This window comes from Monodon monoceros, unplaced genomic scaffold (assembly GCF_005190385.1).
Source record: "Monodon monoceros isolate NGI ecotype Baffin Bay Population unplaced genomic scaffold, NGI_Narwhal_1 Super_Scaffold_3, whole genome shotgun sequence".
Classification (NCBI taxonomy): Eukaryota; Metazoa; Chordata; class Mammalia; order Artiodactyla; family Monodontidae; genus Monodon; species Monodon monoceros.
Window position 1 is genome coordinate 49,485,323 of NW_021703780.1, and position 9,570 is coordinate 49,494,892.

General features: G+C 39.4%; 1 pseudogene; it reads right to left on the reverse strand.

The window, feature by feature from the left end:
* Positions 1-7,256: 7,256 nt before the first annotated feature.
* Positions 7,257-8,642, reverse strand: LOC114906844 (annotated as a pseudogene).
* Between the last annotated feature and the right edge of the window lie 928 nt (positions 8,643-9,570).

The following is a 9,570-nucleotide window of genomic DNA, read 5'->3' on the forward strand; positions in this document are numbered from 1 at the left end:
GAATCCCAGAGGGCAGGTGTGTGGGCAGCATTCCTTACACCTGGATATGCTTCTGCTTTCTCCCAGTAAACTTAGAGTCTCATACCAGGGATTAGAGGTTTATTGTTACTGTTACTAACAACATTAACCTTGCTGGAAAGGCGAGGCCCAATTCCTGGGACCTGATTAGACATGATTTAGTTCTACCATCTAGCAAAGATTGCCCAAGACCCAGGGCATACCAAGGGAAGCCCAGGAGTGGCTGGCCCCCACTGCAGTCAGTAAGACAGGGAAGTAGTGCATGTAGACAATGCTAAAACAGTAATAAAACTGACTAAAAGTCAGCCTACTTTTTATTAATAGCACATGCTAGCAAATCTGAATGATGCCAGTGATACTGAGATATTCCTCTCTAAAAAAGTATGTTGTTAAGTTCTAAGCAATTGCTGTGGTTGTAATTGAATTTTTAAAAATACAGAGCAGAAAATTAGCATATTATTTCTACATGAAACTCATAAAATCCTCAGACATCCTGCCCCAGAACACCTAGACCCAAATATGTGAATTCACTTTGACAGTAAGTTTTGTGACAGTTTGAAATCCTCTGAGCTGACTTCAGGCTAAGTTCCTGTTTCTAACCCGTGCTGTGCTACATCTTCCTGTGTTTAAACAGTAGCTTGGAAATAAACAATGATGGCACAGTGATTGCAGAGACAAGAAACAGAACTTGAGTAATGAATTCTGTCATTGTATGGTGTTTTAATTTGTGTTTACAATCCTTTAACTGCAAAAACCTTTATTTAAAGCCCCTACAATCAATCACACTATCTTGAAGAAACAAACACATGGGTAGTTGTGTTTGGGGAGATTCATCATAAAATGGAATTTTTACAATCTCTGCCAAATTTTTCCTCATGTTTAAGATTTTGCATAACTATTTTTGTATACGTTGCTTAATGTGAAACATTTTGAAATTAAAATGAATAAAACATGTTCTCTGATCAACTGTGAGTGAAATTGATTTAAAAAATCTAGCTATCTTCTTTTTTTAAGGAATGTGTTAAGATTAATTTTGATGAGGTTATCAACAAATTGTTAGAAATGAAGCCTCAAAAGCCAACTGTAATGTTATTATTCATTACTATGAGTGAACAATATGATGGCTTACATCTTCCCCTTTGTTCAAAGAATACATTAATGTAATTAAAAGTTTTAAACCATTACTCTGTGTTTCTTTTCTGACCATTATTATTATGAGTATTATTACTGATCATAATTTTATCTAATAAAGAAGGGTAGTGTTCAAATAGCATGAACTCTGGGTCATGACTATGGCAGAGTTTTCACATTTTGAAGTGCCATGTTCCACCTTTACCCCAAACTAGACTCTCATGACGTCTCAGATGTAGGTAGCAGGTTTTCACCTGTCCTGCATGTGGACTGGATTTAGTGCCAGCTTATTATCTACAATAGAATTCGCTGCAATGTGAAATTTTCTCAGAGATTTGGAGACTTGGAGAGCAGTTTACTCCTCGGTTGATTCCACAGCACTTTGCTCACAAATATATATGTCATGAATAAATGTGTAAATGATACCCATGTATATTTCAGCTTTTATGTGCCTCTTATGTTATTTTTTTAATGCACTCTTAAATAAGCACATAAATATTGAAACATATCCAGTCCATCTTAGAACTAAGATCTAGATACCAGCACAGCGGAATGAACATAGGCTTTGGGATAAGATGAATGGGTGCTCAAGACATAGCTTTATCATTTCCAAGGTAACTTAATGTCATTAAAAGGCAATTCCTCACATACATACGGAGTAAGGAAACTAACCTCACAGAATTGTGACGATTAAATGAAAAACATATGCAGATCTCCCAGTAGGAGCCTTCCATAGATTATTTAGGTGCTCAGTCAGCTGCTACAATGGTGTTGATGTTTCACTTTTTAAACAAACCCTATTCTTTCTTTCTGCACTTCTCACTCTCTAAAAATCTGTTGACCATTCTTATGCTAAATACAGCCTCATAGAACCAACATGCCCAATTTTATGCAAAACAAGCATCAGTCATAGCAACTGCATCAAATAAAAATAAATATGAACAATATAAAAATAAATATGGACAGCTCTCAGGGAGCAAGAGTGGAGAATGGAGAATTCTCCACCAGACACGGCTTCCATGTTTCTCTGCCACCTCGGAAACTGCTTGTGGGCCCTCCAGACCTTGGGCTCTTTATCTTATAAAACTGAGGGAGTGAATTCTTTTTCCATGTAAAACATTAGTTGGTGAAATGTTCACTGTTTGATACACCATCCCTTTGCTTTCTTGGTTTGCCTTTTTCTTTTTCTTATTGTGAGAGCATATGTAGAGCGAATGTGACTATAAAAGTGAAAAAATCTTGTACTGGGGTTTCAGGAAAGGATTTTTCAAGTTCAAACAAGTTTTAACTGAAGCTCTCTTAACCCTTCTGCTATTGAACCACCAGCCCAAGCCCTTATCAGGTGTCTGACCACCCCCACACACATCCCCCCACACCTTTCACCCAAATGACACCAACTTGCTTTTATTTATTCTTATCGTGTTGGGGGACTTGCACTCTCAGAGAGAAAATAGATTAAAAACAAGAGCAGAAATCAATAGCTGGAATCTGAACAGTGAACAGAAATTTTAGTTTATTTATTTTTTTCCCTGAGAGAGAAAAGTGCTTCGAGTTTTGATTGTATAGTACTGGCCTCCAAAGCATTTAAATAAGATGTCTGAGGCAGATAATAACAAATATGAAGGACTTGGCTCCACAAATGATCACCCTGCAGACATCCCAGAAACAAACAAGCACCAGAGCAAGAATACATGTTTCTCCTTCTGCCCATTCATCCTTCGGACTTAGCAAGCTGGTCATACATGTGCTCTCGGAGGTCAGCCTGATTGTGGTAGAAGAACAAAGAATCTGCCTTCAGGCAGACCTGGGTTCCAATCCTAGATCTGCCATTATCTAAGGTAGATCCGCAAGTAGCTTAAGTTCTTTGACTCTCAGTTTCCATCTTATAAAAATGGGGATTATGCAAGGTTTTGCGGAAACTGATTAACAAACTGTTCTGATTATTTATTACTGTATAATGCGCCACTCCAGAATTTAGTGATATATCAGTGACCATGTTATTTTGCTTATGAACTTTGTGGCTCAGGAATTTGGACAGGGAATAGCCAATGTGGCTTGTCTGCACTGTTCTGCCTGGAAACTTGGCTGGGGAGACTCAAATGGCTGGGGTTGACTTGAGCAGATGAGGCCTGAGATTACCTAAGACTTGTTCCCTTGCATGTCTGGTGCCTGAGCTGAGATGATATGGATGGCTGGGGCTCACCGGATCTCTCTCAGTGTAGCACTAGGGCCTCTCCAAGTGATTTCTCCAAAAGGCCTTATCACCATGGCGACCTTAGGATGGTCAGATTTCCCACACAGCAGCTCAGAATTCCAATAGCAAGTGTTCCAGCAAACAAAGTGGAAGCTGGATGGTCTTTTATGACCTAGCCTTGGAAATCACGCAGTGTTATTTTCACTGAGCTCTGTGGGTTGGAACATGCCCTGCTCTCTCAGACTCAAGGGGAGGACACACAGGTACTGTGCTTAAAACCCGCTATATTTAAAAGCATCAGCCTCACACCTGGAATATTAATCTCCAGAAATATTGTAGATCAGAATCCCCCAAATCAATTCCCTGTTGTAATCATACTATAATAAATAAATCATAAAATATGTGAGCATATACTTCATAAGGCACTTTTATATCCATTGATTCATTATGTTACGTTATCCCTATCTAAGCAGGAGAAATATCTTTTCATATATTGGAAATAACATTCAGAGAAGTTGAATCAGTTCCCCAGGATCACTGGTACATCATTGGTTGTTAAATACACCATTGGCAGCAGCATCCTCAACCGCTAGAGAGACATGTGCGTGCAAACTCAGGAGTGAGGTTATCTATCTCTAATTATCATTAGAATCTGACCTGCATGCTCATTAGCTATTTCTCATTTCATATACACTCAACAACCTGAAAGTTAAATGCCTGAAAATGCACTGAGTGCAATACACTGATGAAATACCACATTCATATGCCTGTAAAGAAACACTTAATATTGATGCTACTTTGATAATAAATCATATATATATACATACATACCTATACATATGTATATATATATGTCATAAAGAGCTTTCATAGACACGATCACATTTGATTCTCAAGGAAATATAGTTATACATGATTTTTAATTAAACTCTGGTTTTAAGGTAATTATAGATCCACATACAGATACAAGAAATAAAGCAGAGAGATTCCATGTACTCCAAACCCACTTTTCCATTAGTGGTAATATTGCAAAACTATAGTACAATATTTCAACCAAGACATTGACATTCATGTGGCCTTCTCCTGTAGCCACACCCATTCCCTACTGCCTTCCATCCTCCTTAACACCTGGCAACCACTAATCTGTTCTCCATTTTAATACTTTTGTCGTTTTAGGAATGTTATTGACAGGTTTCCCGTTCTCCGAAAGTAGAACGTTCCTATGAAACCTTCATAAGCCGAAATGGTGTGAAGCAAAGAAGTGATTACCTGAGGACACATCTTGATAACGATGCACTAAATAAATCGAGATAAAGGACAGAGGCTCCCAGACACAGGGAACATAGCCTTTTCAACAAATGGTGCAAAAGCATTTGGACTTCCACATGCAAAAAACAAAAAACAAAACTTTGACCTAATTCTCTTATTTTATAAGAAAATTAACTCAAAATGGATCACAAACTTAAATGTAGAAAGTAAAACTACAAGGATTTTAGAAAAGTAAACCTAGGAGAGAAATCTTTGGGATCTAGCTGTAGATTAGAGTTCTGAGTCTTAAGAAAGTCAACAGAAGAAAAAATTGATAAATTAGATTTCACCAAAATTAAAATCTTTGCTCTGTGAAAGACACTTTAAGAAGATGAAAAGACAAGCTACAGGTGAGTAAAAATATTTTCAATCCACATATCTGATAAAGAACTAGTGTCTAGATCACATAGAGAATTCACAGAATTCAACGTACAAAGCAGTTAGGACATGGGCCAACAACATGAGAAGATGTTTCATGAAGGAAGATATACGGGTGGCAAATAAGCACATAAAAGATGTACAACATCAATGTTCATTGGAGACTTAAAGTAAAGCCACAAAGAGATATCACTGCATACCTATGAGTGGGGTTAAAATAAAAAATAATCACAACACCAAATCCTGGTGACGACATTGAGAAATTGGGTCACTCATATGTTACCGGTAAAAATATAAAACGATGTGGCCACTTTAGAAAAGTTTGGCAGTTTGTTAAATAACTAAACATACAACTATCATATAACTGACCAATTCAACTTCTAGACATTTATCCCAGAAAAATGAAGATACCTGTTCACATCGAAAAATGAACAAGAATGTATAGATTGACTCATAATAAGCCCCAAACTGGAAATAACACAGTTGAATTTCAACAGCTGAAAACCTCCTTTTGTTGGCCCTTAGGCTGAGTGAAGTTTTGAAATGTAGAGATGATCTTTGACATTTCTAATGGATACCTGCATGTTCTTACTACGTAAATAAAGTTGCCGAAATGAAGTGACATTAAAGTTTGTCAGTAAATGAATTCTTCCTAACTTTACTCCCAGAAGGAAGTTTAGATAAGCTATAGTTTTTTAACATATAAATCTACTTTGGAACATAGCAATACAGCTTATACTGTATGGAAGTCTTATGACTTTTTTCCTTTTAGATTTTTGAAATTGACTGAAGTATTACATCTCCATTTTTGCATATGAAGATAAATGACTTGCTCCAAGTAACGCAGGTAGTAAATGGCTAGAATTTGAACTGTTAAAGCCATGCTTTACTGCTTGTAAGATTTTTCTAGAACAAATCTGATTGTAGACTATTTTGTGTGTATGTTTGTGTTTTACTTGATCCTCAGGGGAAATAAGGGTGTTAATACTTTGATTTTTCAGATGTTGGAAATAGTTCTGGAGAATTAACTTGCCTGATGAATGCAGAGCTTAATTGAACTGTCTTGATTCCAAATCCTTTAAATTTGACCTGAAAACTTCCCTTACTGGAATATCTTTTGGTATTCTCATATGGTTGGATATTTAGTATAATATTTGCCTCTATTTCATTTTGTTGGTTACTTAACTTTTTGGTTCATCTCAAGATGCAATCTGATTGGGGACAGAAGTTGAAACTTGTACATTTATCAACTTTTAAATCAGTTTTAAGACATTGCTACCTTTTTACTGAATATAAAAACAAGGCTATGAGTAAATTTAATTATATGGAAACACAAGGCAAGGGACTGGAATATTGATTAGAAACTTTCTGAAAAGTCAAGTACTGATTTTTCTTTTCCTTGAAAAGAAACTATTTCGGGGACTTCCCTGGTGGCGCAGTGGTTAAGAATCCGCCTGACAATGCAGGGAACACGGGTTCGAGCCCTGCTCTGGGAAGATCCCACATGTGCACCACAGCTACTGAGCCTGCGTTCTAGAGTCCGCAAGCCACAATTACTGAGCCCACGTGCCACGACTACTGAAGCTGGCGCGCCTAGAGCCCGTGCTCCGCAACAAAGAAGCTACCACAACGAGAAGCCCGTGCACCACAACAAAGAGTAGCGCCCGCTTGCCGCAAATAGAGAAAGCCCGCCTGCAGCAAGGAAGACCCAACACAGCCAATAAATAAATTAATTAATTAATTTTTAAAAAAGAAACTATTTCTACTGCAATTTCTAATGCCAACTATGACTTCCTCGAACTTTTCTCCTTTTTTACGGAGAACTGTATTTGCTTCCCAAACAACAAAAAAATCCAGTGAGATACACATCTGATATAAAAGTATCCACAAGTCCTTATAGTACCTCTTTTTCAGTGTTCCTACTCATCTCCAAAAGAGCAAGGCCAGGAAAGAGAGCATTTCGTTTTTCATGAAGTATAATTATTAAAAGAGATTAATCCTGGAAATCATGCTTTTCTATGGTAGTCCTTAATGTTTACGGATCAGGAAATAAAATAGCCCACTACTCCACAAACATAATCAACCTATATAAATAATGAAATTACTCACACTGTGAGGCCGAGAGTATACTCCATTCTCTGATTTGGATTTGCAAAAGCGAAGGTATAAGTTCGTATGTCTTGGGAATGAATGATGAATAAGTTTGAACCATCAGAAGGGTTTTTCATCACAGCTGAAGCCATTTTATCACGTAGAAATTCCTTTTTCCTATTTTACATAACGAAAGGCCATTCTTAAGAATATGTGGTCCGACACCTAACACACTCTCAGGATTTGTTACTTGTCTGTGATTTATACTGACTCTGCCTTCTGTGATCATCTGATACGCTCAGGGACCATCTGGAATGGCATTTACTTTGCAGCAAATCTAGGACGCTTGTTCCAGGGTCAAGAACTAATTCAGAAATGACGCTTCTTTCGACAACTCTTATAACCCTTGATCACACATGACCTCCAGTGCATCTATGCTGCTAAAGGGCTTGTGTGAAACTTTTAGCAGAGTCCAGCCCTTCTTGTTCCTCAACAAGCTTTGTGACTAATGCAGCAAGTCGTTTCCGAGGACCCCGCTTTTCTGGCTCTTTGACATGTAGCTACATTATGTGGTCAATCTCTGCAAGGGGCAGAAAAGTGAAGAGCTTCAGGGACCTTTCTACCCAATCATCTTGCTGCCTGACAAAAAATCGATACCGTAAGCCAAACAGCATTGCCAGCTGACTTTCCCAGTTTTGCTCCAGCTGTAATTAGAGGAACAGAGATTCCAAATATAATACATCTTCTCCAGTCAACTTGTGGATGAACTCAGATTCGGACATGATATTGTCTAGCTGTTCAGATCCACCCAGCTGGACCCGGCATCCATAACAATGGAACATGTAGTAGAAATCAGAGGCCTGGAGCACCAGGTATTACAACTCTGCCAAACTCCTGCCTTCGAGGCTCTTGAGGTTCAGCTGCGTGCCCATGCGGAAGTGGCCGACCACTGCCGCTAGGAAGTCCACCAGGTGCTGCTTCCGGTACCAGGCGGGGTTGCACTGCACCATAAAGCTGCCCCAAGTCGGCCCATTAGTGAACAGCCGCCGGTGATGAGCCTCGAGCCCTTGGAGCAGGCGCACACGCCTCTTCACACAGGCTCAGCCTCCAGCGCCTAGTGCTCTGCGGTGCCGGTGCCGCAGCTTTGGTCTCGCCGGCGCCATGGCTTCTCCCACCAGTGTGGTCACGTGGTGGCGTGGTCACGTGGTGGTGCGCTCACTGGAAGTGAGGCCCCAAAGCGCCAGCAGGTGCCGCACCGGAAGCCAGTCCGCCGTGGGGTCGAAGCCGCGGTGGATGGCCTGAGGAAAACTGCTTGCCAGGCCGCGGTCGAAGAGCTGGGGGAGCTCTGTCTTCGTTCCTCTCTCTGGGGAGAATTCCTTGAACAGACCCCGAGCCTTCTGCACCGCCAGCAACCCCTGGGTGCCCAAGTGGGCTTTACACAGCCCCGGGGCAAGACTCCTGACCGACCTGGGCTCCCAAACCACCGGCCGCAGGAAATGCACCGCAACAGGGGCATCGCCATCCTGGCAGCAGCAGGAAGGAAATGCTGCCTCATGTGGGTTTATTTTTTGTTTTTTTTTGTTTGTTAATTTTTATCTTATATTGGAGTATAGTTGATTTACAACGTTGTGTTAGTTTCAGGTGTACAGCAGAGTGATTCAGTTATGCATATATATTTATGTTCTTTTAAAAATTTTTTTCTCATTTAGGTTATTACAAGATATTGAGTATAGTTTCCTGTGCCATACAGTAGGTCCTTGTTGATTATTTTATATATCGTAGTGTGTATATGTTAATCCCAAACTCCTGATTTATCCCTCCCCCCAGCATCATGTGGTTTTGATGAGAAATAAGATCACATGTGTAGAGACTCTTTGCAAATTGGCAAATGCTACCCCAATTTTATTTTGAGGTCTGACTAAAGATTGTACACTTCGCCCAGAAGTAGAATTTTATGTACAGAATTGTTATTTTTCTGTGAAATATTCATGTAGAAGATGTGATTTGAAAACTTAGAAAAGTTCTGTGGTAAAACGATAATCTCATTTTCTCTAGTTAGAGAAAAATGTCTTATGGGTGTTCCCTATAAGAGAAGCAATATGTTTCATTGGAGCAATTGGCTGAGATGGAAAAAAGGCAAGCATAATAAAAGGTGTCTATAAAATCAGTCAAGTAAAACATCAAGTGTTGGAAAAAGAGCTCAGTGTTTTAATTGTCTTTCAGGAGTTTGTTCTGTGTGTGCAGGCAAAATGATAACGACAAATTTCAAAGGCAGCCTCTCTGAACGACTTCCTCTGAAATCCTACAGAACTGGTAGCATTCTGATAGCCTCTAGGTGAGGAATGAGGACGCAGAGCAGATGGTTGAATGTCATTATGACTTGGCGATAAGCATATGCCTTGGCAACTCTAAACAAGAACCAGTGAATACCGTCAGCTTCAGGAAAGAGG